Source organism: Triticum urartu, chromosome 4A (assembly GCF_056163025.1).
Source record: "Triticum urartu cultivar PI428250 chromosome 4A, HENAU_Tu73, whole genome shotgun sequence".
NCBI classification, from domain to species: domain Eukaryota; kingdom Viridiplantae; phylum Streptophyta; class Magnoliopsida; order Poales; family Poaceae; genus Triticum; species Triticum urartu.
In genome coordinates, this window is record NC_141876.1 from 529,434,772 (window position 1) to 529,456,869 (window position 22,098).

General features: G+C 44.4%; 1 long non-coding RNA gene across 1 annotated transcript; it reads right to left on the reverse strand.

Annotated features, from left to right (window-relative positions):
- Positions 1-1,076: 1,076 nt before the first annotated feature.
- Positions 1,077-3,841, reverse strand: LOC147976438 (uncharacterized). Its single transcript, XR_015602142.1, has 3 exons — positions 3,748-3,841; positions 3,532-3,660; positions 1,077-1,187 (listed from the first exon to the last, which is right to left on the reverse strand). It is a non-coding gene; the product is annotated as an uncharacterized LOC147976438 (long non-coding RNA).
- Positions 3,842-22,098: the final 18,257 nt, after the last annotated feature.

Sequence of the window (22,098 nt, forward strand, 5' to 3'; positions counted from 1 at the left end):
CCTGCAACGTCGGCACACCACCATCCAGCTCTACCCTCTATTATATGCTCTACGGCATTGCCGCCGTGGCTCAGATGGTGGCAAACTTGCTAGCGCTAATGCCTCTCGCACGATGTCGCAAGAGCCTTCATTCTCTCAAGTGGCATGAATGGCCGGGAGGACAATGGTGCCATGGGCGCTGGCATTCCCTCTCTCAAATCGTGAAGTGAATAAGAGAAATAGTCTAGCATATTAGGGGAACGAGGCCCAAACAGAATTGTTGAGATGAGTTAGGCTCACTACCAAAATGGTTGTGTATTCTTCTCCAAAGTGGGCCATGTTTGCATAACATGACCCCATGGGATATAGTCATACCTTATCAAGCCCAAATGATAATCTTCTTTTCTCAATAAACTTTAACCCCGACTTTCAAATAATAATTTGGCGCAAACACTAGACATAGCATTGACCATAATTTTTTATACATCACACCATATTTTTAGAATCTACTAACATGTAAGTCATATGAAAAAAGGAATAAATCTACGCATGTAATTTACATGTAACCATTATATTATATTGTTTCAGAAATCCTAGGTAGGTCTCACTAGATGTCTAGACCCATGTTTATACTCTACAACATTGTACATTTGTAAATAGAAGGGTTTGGTTTAATTTATAACCATCGTCTAGACGGTAATCTCTAGTTCCCAACCTAGGGGTGTGCATTACATGATGGAGAATACAATAATCTCTGAACTTTGCCAAAAGCTTACAAAAGTAATTTCAACTAAATAAACAATTATGTTTGCGATTTCAAAAGGAAGATATAATGATAAGGTGTTTAACAAATATGCATGCATGTATCATGCTTATCGAGTGAACAAAACAAATATTAGGATAGATACTAGGAAAAAGAATGCATACCAATATGAATACAACCACTGGCTCCATCACGAAAGGTTGCGTGATAAAAGCCCACGCCCGCCATGCTAACTCAGCAGCTTCCTCAACTGACATGTTGAATTTGTAACTGAAATGTACAACACAAACATAAGGGATGCAATTTCAAGATAATATAGAGGTATAAAAGAACATACCCCTCATCCAAGATACCATGAGCATACAATAAGCATACAGAGAGTTAGAGAACCGGCTTCCCTTGAGCCTTGCACCCTCGCTTATCAACATAGTACCAAGACCGAACCCTAGAAAAAGAGCAGTATTGTTAAGCATAGCCCTAAGTACAGCTTAACGACACTAAAATATGTCAAAGGGCCACTCACAGTTCCATCAAATCTCTAAAGGAAGAAACTATTGTTATACTAACTGTCTTTTACTATCAAAGGGGAGTGCGGTTGTGTTGGTAGGTCGTGGTACATCGATTCGCATGTTCGTGTGTCGCTTCCTCCGCTGTCAACCAAATTATCACCGACGAGTGGACCCGCCCGCTCTCTTCCCTGCCTCATCGACTCGCTCGACCCAATCTGATTTATTCTTCCTCTCTCGTGAAGAGTGAGTGCGACCAGCTAGGGTTACTATCGCGTTCAGTCGTCACCGCCTCGCATAACATTTGTCGAACACAAGCCTAGGTCGCCCTCATTTGTACATGCAAGATGTAGCTCACCATCTTCTATGTCACGTACGACCTTCATCTATACCTGCTTCCTAGCGCATCGAACAGTGGCACCGCAGCAGGTCTCCGAGTGCAGCAGCTACTCCAGTTGTACGTGAGCCATGGGTTCAAGAGAGGTTCTTGGAGTTCTCATGGTCCGCGGCCGCCGAAAGGGTGTAAGAGTAGATTTGTTAAGGCTTCCAGGTGTTTGTCTTCAATACCAACGTATTCTTTTCTCATCACTAAGCATTTGTCTCACTCACTAATTGTTTCTTGCACTATATGGCCAGATCTAGCTTCTTCATTTATCCATGATTTTTCTTTATAGTCCATCGACTAAATGTACAAGAGCTTGGCGGCTCTTTTCTAGCTGCGGCTAAAACTTTATATTAAAGTAAACTTTAGTTTTGTTGGTTTCTTGTTCATAGAAACCAGCGGCAAGAAATAAGGCCAGATTAGCCACAGCAACATCAACCGACTTTATGAGCATGTACCTGGACCCTCCTGTATGGCAGTTGATCCACCTTACATGAAGATTAATTTCATTTACATCAATATATTAATTTTGCTCCTGGTATGCATTTCTTCGAGAAATCTTAGGGCAAATATTTTTTTATTTTTGCTTTCTTCAGAAATCTTGGGAGAATTTAGTGTCGGCACCTTCAGTTCTATTACGTCCATCCCAAAAAGTTTGTCTTAAATTTATCTAGATACGGATGAATCTAACACTAAAAATTAGCATTGTAATCACAACTGTGGGCTAATTCTGTAAAGAAATGCAATGATGTATTGTTCTTGGTTAAACTTCAGTTCTGTATATACTCCCTTCGTCCCAAAGTAAGTGCCGCTGATTTAGTACAAAGTTAGTGACACTTATTTTGGGATGGAGGGAGTACTTAGTAATGCAAATTCAAGAATGTTGCAGGCATGTTGTCATTGAAGTTTTGATAGATATTTTGCTTATGCGTATTTAACATTAACAGAGTTACTAACATTGTTTCGATATTTCGCTAGTAGAAGACTGGATTGTGTCTATAGCCATTGTGCATCAATGCGATCCAAAAATAGGTAATTCGAGGTGGATTTCACTTGTGGTAGCACACAGTTCAGATAGCAACGCGGGAATTTTACAGAAGCCTTCTACAAAAGCCTTCTACAAACCACAAACATGCATCAAGCAAAAGCCTTCTACAACGACTAACAAACATGTAAGGGCAATTTTACAGAAGGATCAGCACTTGTGGAAAAATAGACATTTCATACAATAACAACAGCTTTCTATTAGCTTACTCCAAACCACAAAGACACAAATCAATATGCACAAATGTTGGACCTACAGATAAGCAGACTTGAATTCAATAGTAAGTATTAGCAAAACTATCTTTTTTGTGTGTGTGATATCAGTATCACATCAATTCACAACTCTCTATCATTAACAATCCCACTACAGATTACCTCCCTTCTCAGTTCCTACAGATAATTAGCATCCAAACTCAATAAGTATCTTTGTATTCACCGCGTAATCCAAATGAACCACCACATCCAAGCACGGTCACCACAACTGGTGTGAGGTTATGGCACTGCAATTGGTTGCTCAGCTATTGTGAGGTTGCGATATGTTTTTCTCTGTTGTACACTAGAACCTAAGCAGAAGTTCTTCACACCCAAATCAAGTTGGTTTGAGATTTCATAGATGTATGAATCACTGCCCTGAATTACTAGATATGAAAATGTACAGCCCTGGTACGCAAGAGTAAAGAAACACACCCCTGACCACCAAATTGTCCTCCCAGAGATAATCAACGGACAAAGGAGACAGATTTCGCTAGGACATCTATAAACATCCCGACCCTAAATCACGCGTCCACGCCAGCAAATCGAATCCCCGCAGCACCAAACCCTAGCACGAATGCGAGGCCAAGGGACAGGGGACTCACATGTGTACCCGCCCATGCTGGCCCGGGAGTCGGCGGCGACGATGACGCCTTGTCGAAGATGAAGGAGAGCGTGTTCGTCCCATTCTTGTTGCTCACCATCTCCTTGGTCGCCTTCTGGAACCCATCGAACTGCCACCGGGAAACAAAAACGGGGCGCAAACGGATCAGATGCCGGCGGAGAGAGAAGGGGATTGAGGGAGGGGATGGCTCACGCACGTGGTTGCAGGTGGGGAACTCGAGGGCGAGTTGGTCGGCGGTGTCGGCGGAGAAGAGGCCGCCGAAGTCGTCGCTGCCGGCCGTGGTGGCGCCGGTTCTCTAGGGCGGACAGGTTGGGAACTCGAGGGCGATCAGGTCGTCGGTATCAGCGGAGAGGAGGCCGCCGAAGTCTTCGCTACCGGCCGCGGCGGTGCCGAAGTGCTTCTCGACGGCGTGGATGTGTAGCGGCGGAGGCGATCAATTGAGATCTTTTTTCTCCTCTCCTCTTCGCGTCGGTCTCCCCCTTCCTTCTTGCGGCAGGCCTTCGCGTCGGGATCGGGCCGGGCTGTGCGCCCCGACTTGGATGGAGGCGGTTATGGCGCCCCATGGGCCGCGGCCCATAAGCGGGAGGTGGTGGTTCGCTCCCAGCAGAGCATTAAAAAAGGCAACTTTTTTTAAAGATTACTAGTACTAGTAAGCGTGACATGAAACATATTAAAAAATCGCTATAGTTTAGCACTGCATAGAGAGCAAAAACACGACTATTTCCTAATATATGTCTAAAAATTAAGTATAATATCAGTAATCTTGAGTGCATCTTCTCTCAGGTGCGGCTGCTCAAGTGTTGAGGGAGCTAGGTCTTCGTGAGCAAGCAATTTGCATGCATACACACTTAGTTTTTTTTGTTAAGCTTTAATGTATTTATAGCTCTAGTGCATCCGTTGTATGGCAATCCCTACTCGTTGCATTGACATCAATTGATGGGCATTTCCATAGCCCGTTGATTAGCCACGTCAATGTGAGACTTTTCCTTTTTTGTCTTCTCACACAACCTCCATCATCATATTCTATTTCACCCATAGTGCTATGTCCATGGCCCGCGCTCATATATTGAGTGAAAGTTGAAAGAGTTTGAAAAGCTAAGTATGAAACAATTTATTGGCTTGTCATCGGGGTTGTGCATTATGGGAGCATTTTGTGTGACAAAAATGAAACATGGCCAAACTATATGATTTTGTAGGGATAAGCTCTCATTGGCTATGTTATTTTGATAAGACATAATTGCTTGGTTAGCATGCTTGAAGTATTATTATTTTTATGTCAATATTAAACTTTTTTCTAGAATCTTTTGGATCTAAACATTCATGCCGCAATAAAGAGAATTACATTGAAAATTATGTTAGGTAGCATTCCACATCAAAAATTCCGTTTTTATTATTTACCTACTCGAGGACGAGCAGGAATTAAGCTTGGGGATGCTTGATACGTCTCTAACGTATCTATAATTTTTTTATTATTCCATGCTATTATATTACCTATTTTAAATGTTTAATAGGCTTTATTATGCACTTTTATATTATTTTTAGGACTAACCTATTAACCGAAGGCCCAGTGCAAATTGCTGTTTTTTTGTCTATTTCAGTATTTCACGGAAAAGGAATATCAACGGAATTTAAACAGAACGAAACCTTCGCGAGGATCTTTTTTTGGAACAAACGCAATACAGGAGACTTGGAGTGGAGGTCAAGGAAGCAACAAGGCGGCCATGAGGTAGGGCGCAGCACCCAGGGGGTAGGCGCACCCCCACCCTCGTGGGCCCTTCGTAGCTCCACCGACCTACTTCTTTCGCCTATATATACTCTTATACCCTGAAAACATCCGCGAGAGCCACAAAACCACTTTTTCACCGCCGCAACCTTCTGTACCCGTGAGATCCCATCTGGGGACCTTTTCCGACGATCTGCCGGAGGGGGATTCGATCACGGAGGGCTTCTACATCAACACCATAGCCTCTCCAATGATGTGTGAGTAGTTTATCATAAACCTTCGGGTCCATAGTTATTATCTAGATGGCTTCTTCTCTCTCTTTGGATATCAATACAAAGTTCTCCTTGGTATTCTTGGGGATCTATTCGATGTAATTCTTTTTACGGTGTGTTTGTCGAGATCCGATGAATTGTGGGTTTATGATCAACATTATCTATGAACAATATTTGATCCTTCTCTGAATTCTTATATGCATGATTTGATATCTTTGCAAGTCTCTTCGAATTATCAGTTTGGTTTGGCCTACTAGATTGATCTTTCTTGCAATGGGAGAAGTTCTTAGCTTTGGGTTCAATCTTGCGGTTCTCGATCCCAGTGACAGAAAGGGAACCGACACGTATTGTATTGTTGCCATCGAGGATAAAAAGATGGGGTTTATATCATATTGCTTGAATTTATCCCTCTACATCATGTCAGCTTGCCTAATGCGTTACTCTGTTCTTATGAACTTAATATTCTAGATGCATGTTGGATAGCGGTCGATGTGTGGAGTAATAGTAGTAGATGCAGAATCGTTTCGGTCTACTTGACACGGACGTGATGCCTATGTTCATGATCATGCCTAGGTATTCTGAAAACTATGCACTTTTCTATCAATTGCTCGGCAGTAATTTGTTCATCCATCGTAATTTATGCTACCTTGAGAGAAGCCAATAGTAAAACCTATGCCCCCCGGGTCTACTTTACATCATATAACTTTTCGATCTACAACTCTGGATTACCATTTATTTTGCAATCTTTATTTTCCAATCTATACAACAAAATACCCGTAATATTTATCTTATTATCTTTATCAGATCTCACTTTCGTAAGTGACCGTGAAGGGATTGACAACCCCTTTATCGCGTCGGTTGCAATATTCTTGTTTGTTTGTGCAGGTACTAGGTGAAAGTGCGTTATATCGACTAGAGGGGGGTGAATAGGCGATTTTTATGAAAGTCTTCAAAACGTGGAAGTTATGAAGACAAACAGTAGAGATAAGCCTATCACTATGCAGCGGAAGTTAGATTACACTAGGCAAGCCATGGTCAAGTATTCAATAGAGTGAAAGCACAATGACAAGTAGTTGCAGTGTAATAAGGATCAGGTAGGAAGAAGTTATGAAGCCAAACAAATCATACAGTTACGTTGTGAAGACAAAAGGTATAGCAAGCATGCACTGGCTTCACAATGAGTAACAGTAAGTAAAAGGAAGTGAAGATGAAACCAGTGACTCGTTGAAGACAATGATGTGTTGGACCAGTTCCAGTTGCTGTGACAACTGTACGTCTGGTTGGAGCGGCTAGGTATTTAAACCTTAGGACACACAGTCCCGGACACCCAGTCCTGAACACGCAGCTCAGGACACCAAGTCCTCACCGTATTCTCCTTGAGCTAAGGTCACTTAGTCCTCGCCCAATCACTCTGGTAAGTCTTCAAGGTAGACTCCCAAACCTTCACAGACTTCGTTCACTGGCAATCCACAATGTCTCTTGGACGCTCTGAACGCGACGCCTAACCGTCTGGAGGATTCACAGTCCTCAAGTGTAATAGGTCTTCAGATCACACAGACAAGAAGACTTAAGTGATGCCCAATGTTCTCTGGCTCTGGGTGGTTAGGGCTTTTCTCCTCGCTAAGAATTTTCTCTCAAAGGCTTCGAGGTGGGTTGCTCTCAAACGACAAAAGCCGTGCACTGAAATCTGAGCAGCCCACCGTTTATGGTTGTAGGGGGTGGGCTATTTATAGCCACTTGGCAACCCGACCTGATTTGCCCGAAATGACCCTGGGTCACTAAGGAACTGACACGTGTCTCAACGGTCAGATTTCAAACTCTCATGGCAACTTTACCTGGGCTACAAGCAAAGCTGACTTGTCCGGCTCTGGACAAGATTCGCTCTCATTGTCTTCACTCGAAGACATAGGTTTTTAGTTTGGGCATCACTTCAGTCATTCTGACTGGTTCTCCTGGACCCCACTTAACAGTACGGTGGTTCCTATGACTCAACACAAAGGAAAAGAACTACGAAAGATCTAAGTCTTCGAGCTCCATAGGCTTCATAACGTGTCTTCTTTTGTCATAGTCTTCAATGTGAATATCTTCATATACCACCTTTGACTTCAGTGTCTTCATACATTTTTAGGGGTCATCTCTGGTAGTAAAACCGAATCAATGAGGGACTTCTACCTGTGTTATCCTGCAATTCTCACAAACACATTAGTCCCTCAACTAGGTTTGTCGTCAATACTCCAAAACCAACTAGGGGTGGCACTAGATGCACCTACAATCTCCCCCTTTTTGGTGATTGATGACAAACTAGTTGAAGTTTTCAACGGGGAATATAGTCTGTGAAATTGTAAAGGATAAGGAATTGTCTTCATAAGTTGCAAGGGCTCCCCCTAAAGATGTGCATACAAGTTAATTTGCTTTTGGAATGCAAATGCACATGGCAGGTTGTACTTGTGGAGATCCACTTCAGCTTATGATGACAATCCACTATGCATGTGAATATATATGAAGATAATGACATGCATAATGGAAAATGGACGTCTGCAGAATGAGATAAGTGCGGAATTTATCATCGCACATGCGGAATTTATCTTCGCAAACAGGGTGGCAAACAAGTAGCAGACGACCATCGAGTTTTAGTGTTACAACTGAAAGAACCAAATGAAGCAAAAACGAGAGTTGTAAGCACGAAGCAAAAATATAGTAGAACATAAAGCACCCGCCCATATGGACCCGCTTGAAGACTATAAACCCATATGCTTCTCCCCCTTTTGTCAGCAAGGACCAAAAAGGTTTGAAGACATAGAGTGTCTACTCGTTCCCAGGAGCAGCAGGGTTGTTGGAGGTGTTTGGCGGTGCAGAAGAGCTTGGAGGTACTGAAGCAGGTGGCGGTGATGTAGCATCGTCTTCTTCATCAATGATTCTGGCAGTGACTGTGGCAGCAGATGAAGAAAACTCAGAGTCTTCAAGTGATGGTGTGTTGCGCATCACAGCCCTTCTAGGAGGTGTGGTGTCAAACTTGAATCGCTCAGTGAAGTCATCCTCTTCAAGTTCAGCTTCAGTACACATCATTGAGAGCCCTTTCCAGGTACGACGAGAGGTTTCATGAGTGACGAAAGCATTCTTGGTGGCAAGATTTCGAAGACGATTAACATCCACCAAGAGGCTCTTCATCTGACGCTTTAGCCAGTCGTGATGCCTATCTTGTTTTTGATGAAGGGCCACAAGAAGCTCTCGGTCATTGAGAACACGAGCGCGCTTCTTGGGTCTTGAAGCAGTTGCACTATCAGTGGCTTCAGTTGAAGCAGGGTGTGGCGCACGTGTAGTGCCAGCCAAAGGATACACCCTGGAGATGGCTTCAACACCTTCATCGTTCTGAGTGAAGCTCTGGTGTTCTGCATTCTGAAGACTTAAAGGTTGCTTGGCAGGCTCAGGATATATAGCTTCAGCAGAGGTATCCACATCTAGCAAGAGGATCCGATGGTTTCGGGCTGAGGGCTGATACGAGATCGCAGAGTGCAGTTTGATCAGCCTCATCACCCAAGGAGCATAGAACTTCAAACCAAATAAATCTGAGCCTGACGCTGCAAGTTGGCGGATGAAGAAATCCTGTGCGTTGAAGCATTTGCCATGAAGGATATAGAATATGAGAGTCTTCATTGCACCCTCAATCTTGGCATGTGGAGAGTGTCCCTTAATGGGCCAGAGAGTCCGCCGGATGATGTGATATATGGTCCTGGGCAGGTACTCAAGGTCTTCAACGAAGAACTCAGTTGGATAGGGTGCATCATGGGGCAATGGCTTCATCATTGAGAGCATCTGACTCATATTTGGTTCAGGCCTCTGGAATATGCTCTCAATAGCTTCAGCATGTAGTTGACAGCCTTCCTCGAAGAATTCGCCAGGAGTGGGCAGGCCGGTGAGCTCAATGATATCAAATGCATTGGCTTCATGATGGACATTGCCGGTCATCCACTCCAGGACCCAAGTCTTCGGATCTCTGTTGTATCCTTTAATGTGGAGGGTGGCATAGAACTGAAGCAGAAGCTCTTCATTCCAGTGCTCTTCATCAGTGACAAACTGCAGCAGACCCGCTTGCTTAAAGCAATCCAAAGCTTCCTCTAGACAGGGCAGACCAGCAATGGTTTCAACATCAAGGCGCTTGTGCGGGAAGATGCGACCTTGGTTGTATAGGATGCATGAATAGTAGCTGCGCTGAGGATAGCTCCAGAACCTATCTGATGAAATCCTTTCCCTCGAATAGGGGTTCTTGGAGCTGTTGAAGAACGTATTGTCTGCCTTGAAGCTATTGATGTCAAAGGAGCCAGGTGCTGATGCAGGACCTGGGAACCTTGGCAGCCTTGGGACTGGCTTCTGGACATGAGGCTTGTGCTCAACATGGTAATCAAATTGAGGACCTGCAGCAGACTCAGGAACAGAAGTGTCTGGATCAGTAGCTTCGCTGTCTGCTGAAGCTTTTGGTGGGGAGGGCTCCACATTGGCTTCAGTGTTGGTTGTGGCAGCCTCAACATTTTCAGCCTCCACTTGACTAGCTGGAGGGTCAGACTTAGGCACGTTCTCCTGGAGAACTGCTTCATGGTGTAGCATAGGAGTAGGCTCTTGTGGTGCGTCTTCTGCGGCTGATGCAGCCGGAATGTCTTCAGCATAGACTTGAGGCCTTGGACCTTTGCGAAGCCTGCGGAATGCAGACAACGCCTGTGGGGTTGGAGTGGGCTGGGCCTCATTGTCTTCTTCCTCTTGAGGGCGATCCGCCCATGACGCATCTTGTGCAATTGGCGTCAGAGGACGACCAATGCTGATGAGCTCGCTTTGTTCATACTGAGGAAGGGCTGCATCATCTTGTACATTATCCTGATGACCAATGTCTTCAGCAGCAATGGGGTCGGCTGCTGGTATGTCTTCAGCTTCAGGAGCCTCTGTGGAAGCAGGCTCATGAACTGTCAGTTGTCGTTCTGCGTTGGGGTGAACCATAGAGATAGGTTCAACTATCAAGGGCTCTGTGAGAGCAGCCCGAGATTTCTTGATCTTTCACTTCTTCTTGCTGGGGGAAGTAGGAGAGGCTTCAGAGCTTTTCCTCTTCCTGGCTTCAGCCTCAGCAGTTCTTGTCTTCTTGAGCTCTGAAGCTGTTGACCGGCTCTTTGGCTTCGAGCCAGTCGTTGCAGTTGGGAAGACAATTGGAACTGCTTCTTGCCTAGGTGCCTCTGGTTCAGCCATAGCAGGATTCTTCTTCTTCTTCACGGCCATCTTGGGGTCGATGCCAGGACGGCCAAGTGCCTTGCGCTTCTCAGCCTCATTGTAGGCTTGTACACATCTTTCAGCCAGAGACTTCATCCGCTCACGTGAGCCCTGAGCTTCTGCACGCTTCTTCAGAAAATTTTCCTTGAGCTCATGCAACATGGTCTTGAAGCTCTTCACTTCTTGCATGCTGAGCTTGGCCATATTCTTCTTGAACTGAGCCTTTTCATGATCAATTTTATGCTTCAGTTCAACAATGCGCTGGGCAATGGCAAGTTCTGAAGCAATTGCGCCTTGGAAGGCGATGCTGAGGCCAACAGGCAGCTGCAGATCTTCAAAGCTGATGTTTGGTGTGGCAAACCATTCATCGATGAAGTTGTGGATGATGGCGACATCAAAGAGAGGCAAATTGTTGAAGATTTCAGCTTCTTCTTTGCTCTTGATGAGCTGCTCTAGAGCGTCATCTCCAAGATCTTCATCACTTGACAGATCAATGGCTTCGCTGCGCAGAATGGAAGCAGCTGTGAGCTCTTTGCCGGTGTGTGGCTGAGGCACCTTGGCCTTCTGGGGCTTGGAGACGCGAGATACGTCTTGAGACTGCACACTATCTTCAGGAGGTGCAGTTGCCAATGGCTTCGCCCTTGAGATTTTTGATGAAGGGGCTGGCTTTGAAGCTTTTGGCTTCTTCGACTTCTTTGGCTTCGGTATAGCAGGAGCTTCATCAGACTCAGAGTCAGCTGGAGGGTCATTCACGGAAGTCCCTTGGACTAAGATGCGGGTGATGAGGCCCTCAAGATTGGCATACGGACCGATGATATTGGGTTCTGCGTAGCGTGTGCCATCTGCCCTTGGTGCTAAGGGACCAAGGTTGAAGTCTAACCCCAACTTCTTCTTGTTCTGCTTCGCTGATTGTTGGGAAAACTGGAAGTTGCGCTTGAATAGATTGTCGTCACGACACCAGAGTAGTGACGACGGATGTGCATCATCAGGCTGTGGCCCACGAACCATGCATGGATAGAACCTTTGGGCAATAGCTTCATCTCTGGACCTGGGTAGAAGGTTCTTGTATAGGACGTCTCCCCACGGTCTTTTGATGGCACTTTTCTCAGCATACTCTTGGGTAGTGAAGCGGTATTTGAACCATTGTTCAGCCCAATAGCGTCGAATCCATTGGATTCGGGTCTTGCACTGCCCATAATTCTCTTCAGGATCTGTTTTATACATTTCTGCCAGGTCTTCAGGCAGATCTTTGGAAGTTCCTTCACGTCGCTGTCTGCCCCCTTCCTTGCTGCTGCTTCTGAAGCCATAAACTTTAACTTGAAAGGCTTCAAAACTTTCAAAGGCTTCAAAGGCTTTCTTTTGCTGGACCAACAGGAACTGGCTTCAGGAGAATTTATGTGATGCTGTAGGAATTCTGCAAATGAATGCAGACTATGAGAACCGAAGGATTCTCCCACGGACATGTACCTGTGACAGCATTAAGGTGCGAGGGAAGGGGAAGAGGTCATATGCATTCTCAGAAGGTTTTGAAGATTAATCAGTTTAGAAGACATTGACCTCATCGTGCGAAGACATTCACTCATAGATAAGAAGTTGGTTCCAGATTTGTACGAACCCACAGATCAGTACAAGTGAGGAATCTAACTACTTCATGAAGCACAAGTGAATATACTAGGCATGTTATGAGATGCAGATTGAGAGATCTAACTTGTGTGAAGATAAACTTCTTATGGTAGAAAGTGACAGAACCATGAGATCAAAAGGGGCTGTAAAAAGAAGTTTTATTTACCACACTTGGAACTGCTAGACGGAAGTGGGAGATGATGACGAGCAGTTCAGTCCTCCGTGCCCTAACTTGGCGACGGAAGACACCTACGGTGACGGCGGAGAGAACGATGTCCGCGGTCGGTGTGAGGACGGCGTCGGAGAGGTTGCGGCAGCGAAGCGCTTCGTCGCCGGCGTCGTCGAGAGCTAGCGGTGGTGCTAGGGTTCGTGCGAGGGTGGAAGAAGGAGATAATGACCGCGGTAAGTGTGAATTTATAGGCACAGGGGCGGCACTGTGCTATTACACAAGTGCCCCTGGCGATTCGCATCTGAGGAACGCGTGGCCTGTTTGCGGAAGTTTGGGGTTTGTTCCACGTCCCACGCACGCCTGGATTGTTGGGTGGTCGTTCCTACTTCTCCGGATTTCATGTGGATAAATGAGCATTGAAAACGGACTTAAATGTTGTCTTTGTGTCTTCTGCTGACAAGGACGCAGAGAAGACATTCGACAGTTTCAATAGAATGCATATGACTTGGAGAGATAGAATTTGAGATAGAAAGCATAGAGAGATTAGGGTCCGATCACATTCACTTAGTTCAAAAGATTCAACCAAGAAGACATAGCTATAAGTGAATGCTGTAGAGGACAGAACACTAGTATGAATACATCTATATAATCAACGTAGTGAAGATAATCATGAAGACATGTTGAGTTCGAAGCCAAACCAAATGTGAAGACATTACAAGGTAATGCCATGAGTGAAACACTTCAAAATAGAACGTTTGGTGGTGGCGTTACCCACCGTATAGGAAGTATTAGACCCAGACACGGCGCACAATTATCGTGGCGCTCCAAAGTCAAATTCCACATTAATGTATTCACACTTAGAATGTATGTCTTCATTGATTGAAGATATACTTTACTTCGTGTGTTGCACATCTAAGTCATCAATATGCATACGGGTTAGGATGTGTGCCTGATCACAGGACATTTGAGGATTCCGGGATATTTAGCTCACACCGTAACTTACAAAACCTCTTCTCATCCAAAGGCTTGGTGAAGATATCTACCAATTGCTCTTCAGTGTTGACGTGTATGATATCAATGTCTTCCTTCACAACATGATCTCTGAGAAAGTGATGACGAATTTCAATGTGCTTTGTCTTCGAGTGCTGAACTGGGTTGTTGGCAATCTTGATGGCGCTTTCGTTGTCGCAGTAAAGTGGCACTTGCTTCAGAAGAATGCCATAGTCCTTGAGTGTTTGCTTCATCCACAGAAGCTGAGCGCAGCAAGATCCAGCAGCAATGTATTCAGATTCAACAGTGGAGAGAGATACACAGTTCTGCTTCTTTGAAGACCAACATACAAGTGATTGTCCCAGAAAGTGACATGTGCCTGATGTAGACTTGCGATCAACTTTGTCACCAGCATAATCAGCATCCGAAAATCCAACCAAATCAAACTCTGAGCCCTTTGGATACCATAATCCTAGAGTTGGGGTGTGAGCCAAATATCAAAGAATTCGCTTCACAGCTAAGTGATGCGACTCCTTTGGTGCTGCTTGAAATCGAGCACACATGCAAACACTAAGCATAATATCTGGCCTAGATGCACACAAATAAAGCAAAGAACCAATCATGGAGCGGTATACCTTTTGATCGAACTCTTTACCATTGTCGTCAGGACCTAGATGATGTTTAGCTGGCATTGGTGTTGTGAAGCCTTTGCAGTCTTGCATACCGAACTTCTTCAGGCAATCTTTGAGATACTTCTCTTGAGATATGAAGATGCCATTGCGTTGTTGTCGTATTTGAAGACCAAGGAAGAACTTCAGCTCCCCCATCATGGACATATGATATTGCTCTTGCATCATGTATCCAAACTCTTCACTGTACTTCTGATTGGTGCAGCCGAAGATAATGTCATCCACATATATTTGGCACACAAACAGTTCACCATCATATGTCTTCATGAAAAGAGTGGGATCTAGGGAACCAGGTATGAAGCCTTTGCTCTTCAGGAAGTATTTGAGTGTGTCATACCAGGCCCTAGGGGCTTGTTTGAGGCCATACAGTGCCTTGTTGAGCTTGTATACCATGTCAGGATGTTTTGGATTTTCAAAGCCAGGCGGTTGTGCAACATACACTTCTTCTTCAATCTTGCCATTGAGAAAGGCACTTTTCACATCCATTTGATATAGAAGTATGTTATGATGATTTGCATAGGCCAACAGAATGCGTATGGCTTCAAGCCTAGCCACGGGAGCAAATGTTTCATCAAAGTCAATGCCTTCCACTTGAGTATATCCTTGAGCAACGAGACGAGCTTTGTTTCTGACAACTTGACCATGCTCATCTTGTTTGTTGCGGTATATCCATTTGGTCCCTATTATGTTGTGCTTCCGTGGATCAGGACGCTTAACCAGTTCCCATACATTATTCAGCTCAAACTGTTGAAGCTCTTCTTGCATAGCTTGAATCCATTCAGGTTCCATGAAGGCTTCTTCAACTTTCTTGGGTTCTGATATTGAGACGAATGCGAAGTGCCCACACAAATTTGCTAGCTGAGTAGCCCTTGAACGAGTGAGTGGACCAGGTGCATTGATGCTGTCAATTATTCTGTCAATCTGCACTTCATTGGCAACACGAGGATGTACAGGGCGAAGACTTTGCTCTTGCTGATCTGTGTTGTTGTTGGGAGGAATGTCTTCAGGCTGAGCACTGTCTTCATGTTGATCAGGTGCTGAGATGATAAGTTCTTCTTCAGGCTGAGCTTCAGAAGGTATAATCTCTCCAGTTCCCATTAGCTTGATTGATTCACTAGCTGGAATCTCATCTAGCACATTTGGCAGTTGCTCTCTTTGTGAACCATTTGTCTCATCGAACCGCACATCCACTGTTTCAACCACTTTGTAATGAAAGATATTGAAGACTCTGTAGGAGTGCGAATCCTTTCCATATCCAAGCATAAAGCCCTCATGTGCTTTTGGTGCAAACTTTGAGGTGTGGTGTGGGTCCTTGATCCAGCACCTTGCGCCAAATACTCTGAAGTAACTGACATTTGGCTTCTTGCCAGTTAGGAGTTCATAAGATGTCTTGTTCAGAAGCTTGTGAAGATAAACACGATTGATTGTATGGCATGCAGTGTCAATGGCTTCAGTCCAGAATTTTTTTGGAGTCTTGTATTCATCTAGCATTGTTCTGGCCATCTCAATGAGTGTTCTGTTCTTGCGTTCGACGACGCCATTCTGCTGTGGCGTGTACGGAGCTGAGAATTCATGTGTGATGCCCAAGGTATCAAGATATGTATCAAGGCCAGTGTTCTTGAATTCAGTGCCATTGTCACTTCTGATGTGTTTTATCTTGGCGCCAAAATTGTCCATAGCACGATTCGCGAAGCGTCTGAAGACATCCTGCACTTCAGTCTTGTAAAGGATTATGTGCACCCAAGTATATCTAGAGTAATCATCAACGATGACGAAGCCATAGAGGCAAGCAGTAGTAGTAAAAGTTGAGTAGTGTGTGGGGCCGAAAAGATCCATGTGAAGTAGTTCGAAGGGTTGAGTAGTAGTCATGATTGTCTTCGAAGGATGTTTTGCCCTTGTCATCTTCCCTGCTTCACAGGCACCGCATAAGTGATCTTTCTTGAACTTGACGCCCTCGATGCCTATGACATGCTTCTTCTTCGCAAGGGTGTGGAGGTTCCTCATGCCAGCATGCCCAAGCCTCCGATGCCAAAGCCAGCATTCTGAAGCTTTTGCAATAAGACATACTGCAAGTTGTGGCCCTGCTGAGAAATCTACCACGTACAGATCATCTTTTCGATACCCTTCAAACACTAAAGACTTGTCAGATTCCATTAGTACTAGGCAACGATATTTTCCAAACATTACGATCATGTTCAAATCGCAAAGCATTGAGACAGACATTAAATTGAAGCCAAGGGATTCAACAAGCATGACTTTATCCATGTGTTGATCCTTTGAGATTGCAACTCTACCTAGACCCAATACCTTACTTTTACCAGTGTCAGCAAATGTGATGTGGCTCTTGTCGGATGGACGTAAGGTTGAGTCCATAAGAAGGCTTCTTTTGCCAGTCATGTGATTTGTACACCCACTGTCAATAATCCATTCTGAAGACTTTGAAGACGCTGGTGTCGTACCCTACAGTGCAGTTAGGGGGATAGGCTTCACGAAGAGAATTGTGAAGCAAAAACATTTGACGAACCAGTGGGTTATGAAAACTTAGATCCAGATTAGGACTAATAGGGGGAGTAGCATGCGATTCAGGAACGAAGTACATAATGATGCCATTCGGGCATTTTATCTTGCGCCCTACAAGATTTTTAAGGTCCCCAGCAATAGCGTCAGAAGATTTTGTTTTTCTGCTGGAGACCTTTCCCTGCAAAAGAGAGTTAAGCTTTCTTAACCACCCACATCTTCAAGGGTGGCTTAGAAGCAATAAGTCTAAGTGCAGCATCTGAGAATTTTGGCTTTGAAGCCTTAGCAAACAGTCTTGCAGGTGGACAATAATACTCATAGGAATAAGCAGAATAATTTTTGGTCATATGAACATGACGGTTCGATGAACCGCTCTCATATTCATATGCCTGAGTATGGTTTCCCTGCAAAACATTCGCGTTAGTGTGACTCAGGTGAGTCCTCTGTTTGTATGAAGCCTTTGGACCGTATGAAGCCTTTGGTCTGAGGTTTGTCTTCTTCAAGTGAGGTGTCATGAAGACATTCACAGGAAGATTTTCCAGACACTTTTTCGGAACCCAGATCTTCATCATAGGCGGTCCATTCCTGCAGTTAGTACCAATGTACCTGGCAAACACTTCACCATTCTGATTCTTAAACAGTTTATAGTTTGCATCAAAGGATTCATCAATAATAATGGGGTTAGCACATGTGAAGCCAGATAAATTGGATGGATATGCTGAAGGTTCCTTTGCAGCAACCCATGTGGTTTTGGGGTACTGCTCAGGTTTCCAGTAAGAGCCATCTGCATTTATTTTCCTTACGAACCCAACACCCTCTTTCCTAGGGTTTCGGTTCAGAATCTGCTTCTTGAGGACATCACATAATGTCTGATGTCCTTTAAGACTTTTGTACATCCCTGTTTCAAGCAATGTCTTCAACCTAGCATTCTCATCAGCAATAGCAGTGTTATCCTCAGCAGAGGGGTTAGTTACCACATCAACAGTTGAAGATATTGCAACATCAGTAGCAGTGGAACATTCAGCAACAGCAGTAGCATTATCACGCTCAATGCATTTGAGACATGGTGGTTCAAATCCTTCCTGAGCGGAACTGATCTGTTCGGCGCGAAGTGATTCGTTTTCCTTTTGAAGATCTTCATGAGCCGCTCTCAATTTCTCAAGTTCTTGCTTCCTTTGAAGATAATCATAGGAAAGCTTTTCATGAGTTGTTGAGAGAGTATCAAGACGATCTTCAAGTTCCTGATACTTAACGTGAAGATTTTTTATGTCTTCAATTAAGGATTCAGATCGAGTCATTTCAGCACCCAATAGATCATCGCTTCTGTCTAACAGTTTTTTAATATGTTCCATAGCTTTCTGTTGTTCAGTTGCAATTTTAGCAAGTGTTTTGTAGCTGGGTTTTGAATCACAGTCAGAGTCATCGTCACTAGATGTTTGATAGCGAGTAGTGTGTGTGTTTACCTTGGCACCGCGTGCCATGAAGTAGTAGGTAGGAGTGGAGTCGTTCTTGTCATTTGCATTAGTGTCGGTGATGAAGTCATTGTCTTCAGTGTTGAAGATGGACTTGGCGACGTATGCTGTAGCCAGACTCGCAATGCCAGAATCAGATTCCTCCTCAGATTCCACCTCTGCCTCCTCAGAAGCGGACTCCTCCTCTGAATCCATTTCCTTGCCAACAAACGCACGTGCCTTGCCATATGAGCTCTTCTTGTGTGATGAAGACTTTGAGGAAGACTTGGAAGAAGACTTTGAGTATTTCTTCTTCTTCTTGTCGTCAGAATCATATTCCTTGCTCTTCTTCTTCCTTCTGTTCTCATTGTCCCACTGTGGACACTCAGAGATGAAGTGTCCAGTTTTCTTGCACTTGTGACATGTTTTCTTCTTGTAGTCATGAGCAAAAGCTTCATCATTCCTTGAGCTTGATCGTGAAGATTTTCTGAAGCCTTTCTTCTTGGTGAATTTTTGGAACTTCTTCACTAGCATTGCAAGTTCCCTTCCAATGTCTTCAGGATCATCAGAACTGCTGTCAGATTCTTCTTCAGATGAGGAAACAGCTTTTGCCTTCAAGGCACGAGTTTGCCCATAGTTTGGACCGTAGATATCTCTTTTCTCAAAAAGCTGGAACTCATGTGTGTTGAGCCTCTCAAGTATGTCAGACGGATCGAGTGTCTTGAAATCAGGACGTTCTTGAATCATCAGGGCTAGGATGTCAAACGAACTATCAAGTGATCTCAGCAGCGTCTTGACGATTTCATGTTTGGTGATCTCAGTGGCGCCGAGGGCTTGAAGTTCATTTGTGATGTCAGTGAACCGGTCAAATGTGTGCTGGACATTCTCATTGTCATTTCGCTTGAAGCGGTTGAAAAGGTTGCGAAGAACACTGATTCTCTGATCACTCTGGGTTGAGATGCCTTCATTGACCTTGGAGAGCCAGTCCCAGACCAGCTTGGATGTCTTCAAGGATCTCACACGGCCATACTGTCCTTTTGTCAGATGACCACAGATGATATTTTTGGCAGTAGAGTCCAGTTGAGTGAACTTCTTGACATCAGCAGCAGTGACACCTTCTCCAGCCTTGGGAACGCCGTTCTCGACGACATACCATAGGTCGACGTCAATGGCTTCAAGATGCATGCGCATCTTATTCTTCCAGTAGGGATATTCAGTTCCATCGAAGACGGGGCATGCAGTGGAGACTTTGATGCTCTGAACGCGACGCCTAACCGTCTGGAGGATTCACAGTCCTCAAGTGTAATAGGTCTTCAGATCACACAGACAAGAAGACTTAAGTGATGCCCAATGTTCTCTGGCTCTGGGTGGTTAGGGCTTTTCTCCTCGCTAGGAATTTTCTCTCAAAGGCTTCGAGGTGGGTTGCTCTCAAACGACAAAAGCCGTGCACTGAAATCTGAGCAGCCCACCGTTTATGGTTGTAGGGGGTGGGCTATTTATAGCCACTTGGCAACCCGACCTGATTTGCCCGAAATGACCCTGGGTCACTAAGGAACTGACACGTGTCTCAACGGTCAGATTTCAAACTCTCATGGCAACTTTACCTGGGCTACAAGCAAAGCTGACTTGTCCGGCTCTGGACAAGATTCGCTCTCATTGTCTTCACTCGAAGACATAGGTTTTTAGTTTGGGCATCACTTCAGTCATTCTGACTGGTTCTCCTGGACCCCACTTAACAGTACGGTGGTTCCTATGACTCAACACAAAGGAAAAGAACTACGAAAGATCTAAGTCTTCGAGCTCCATAGGCTTCATAACGTGTCTTCTTTTGTCATAGTCTTCAATGTGAATATCTTCATATACCACCTTTGACTTCAATGTCTTCATACATTTTTAGGGGTCATCTCTGGTAGTAAAACCGAATCAATGAGGGACTTCTACCTGTGTTATCCTGCAATTCTCACAAACACATTAGTCCCTCAACTAGGTTTGTCGTCAATACTCCAAAACCAACTAGGGGTGGCACTAGATGCACTTACACTAGGCGACTTGCGTGTAGTCTCCTACTGGATTGATACCTTGGTTCTCAAAAACTGAGGGAAATACTTACGCTACTTTGCTGCATCACCCTTTGCTCTTCAAGGGAAAACCAACGCATGCTCAAGAGGTAGCAGAGAATATGTTCTTTTGCACAACTCTCGTTTCGGATTCTTTGCAGGAAAACTCCTCTCCAAATGGGAAGGACCCTATGTTATTGAGGAGGTTTATCGGTCTGGAGCTATCAAAATAAATAATGCCGAAGGTACTAACCTGAAAGTTGTTAATGGGCAACGAATAAAACATTATATCTTAGGTACGCCCATTAATGTTGAAAGTAATATTATCCAAACTATGACACCGGAAGAACACATAAAAGAGATCTTCTGGAACGATTCAGAATCGTGAAAAAGAGGAGGTATGTGATACCGTAAGTAAACGGACTCCGAAAAATCCGCAAAAATATTTGCTGTCAGTTTTGGAAAATAACAAAATTTAGGAAAATAAGGAACTACCAGGAAGCGTACCCTGGTGGGCACAAGACGTGCCCAGGTGGGTTGTGCCCACCTCGGGTACCTTCCGGACTCCGTTTTTCTACAGCTGGCTGATACGTCTCCAACGTATTTGTAATTTTTGATTGTTCCATGCTATTATATTATCTGTTTTGGATGTTTATGGGCTTTATTATGCACTTTGATATTATTTTTGGGACTAACCTATTAACCCAGAGCCCAGTGCCAGTTTTTGTTTTTTCCTTGTTTTTAGAGTATCGCGGAAAAGGAAAATTGAACGGGGTCCAATTGACCTGAAACTTCACAGAACTTATTTTTGGACCAGAACAAGCCCACGGAATATCGGAGATGGACCAGGAGAGTCCTGATACATCTCCAACGTATCTATAATTTTTGATTGCTCCATGCTATATTATCTACTGTTTTGGACTATATTGGGCTTTATTTTCCACTTTTATATTATTTTTGGGACTAACCTATTAACCGGAGGCCCAGCCCAGAACTGCTGTTTTTTGCCTATTTCAGTGTTTCGGAGAAACATAATATCAAACGGAGTCCAAACGGAATAAAACCTTCGGGAACGTGATTTTCTCATGGAACATGATCCAGGAGACTTGGACCCTACTCCAAGGAGTCAAAGAGGAGGTCACGAGGGTGGGGGCGCCCCCCCTAGGGCGCGCCCCCTGCCTCGTGGGCCCCTCGGTGCTCCACCGACGTACTCCTTCCTCCTATATATACCTACCTACCCCCAAACGAACAGAACAGGAGCCAAAAACCTAATTCCACCACCGCAACTTTCTGTATCCACGAGATCCCATCTTGATGCCTGTTCCGGAGCTCCGCCGGAGAGGGCTGTCATCACGGAGGGCTTCTACATCATCCTAGCCCCTCCGATGAAGTGTGAGTAGTTTACCTCAGACCTTCGGGTCCATAGTTAGTAGCTAGATGGCTTCTTCTCTCTTTTTGGATCTCAATACAAAGTTCTCCCCCTCTCTTGTGGAGATCTATTCGATGTAATCTTCTTTTTGCGATGTGTTTGTTGAGACCGATGAATTGTGGGTTTATGATCAAGTCTACCTATGAATAATATTTGAATCTTCTCTGAATTCTTTTATGTATGATTGGTTATCTTTGCAAGTCTCTTCGAATTATCCGTTTGGTTTGGCCAACTAGATTGGTAGTTCTTGCCATGGGAGAAGTGCTTAGCTTTAGGTTTGATCTTGCGGTGTCCTTTCCCAGTGATAGAAGGGGCAGCAAGGCACGTATTGTATTGTTGCCATCGAGGATAACAAGATGGGGTTTATTTCATATTGC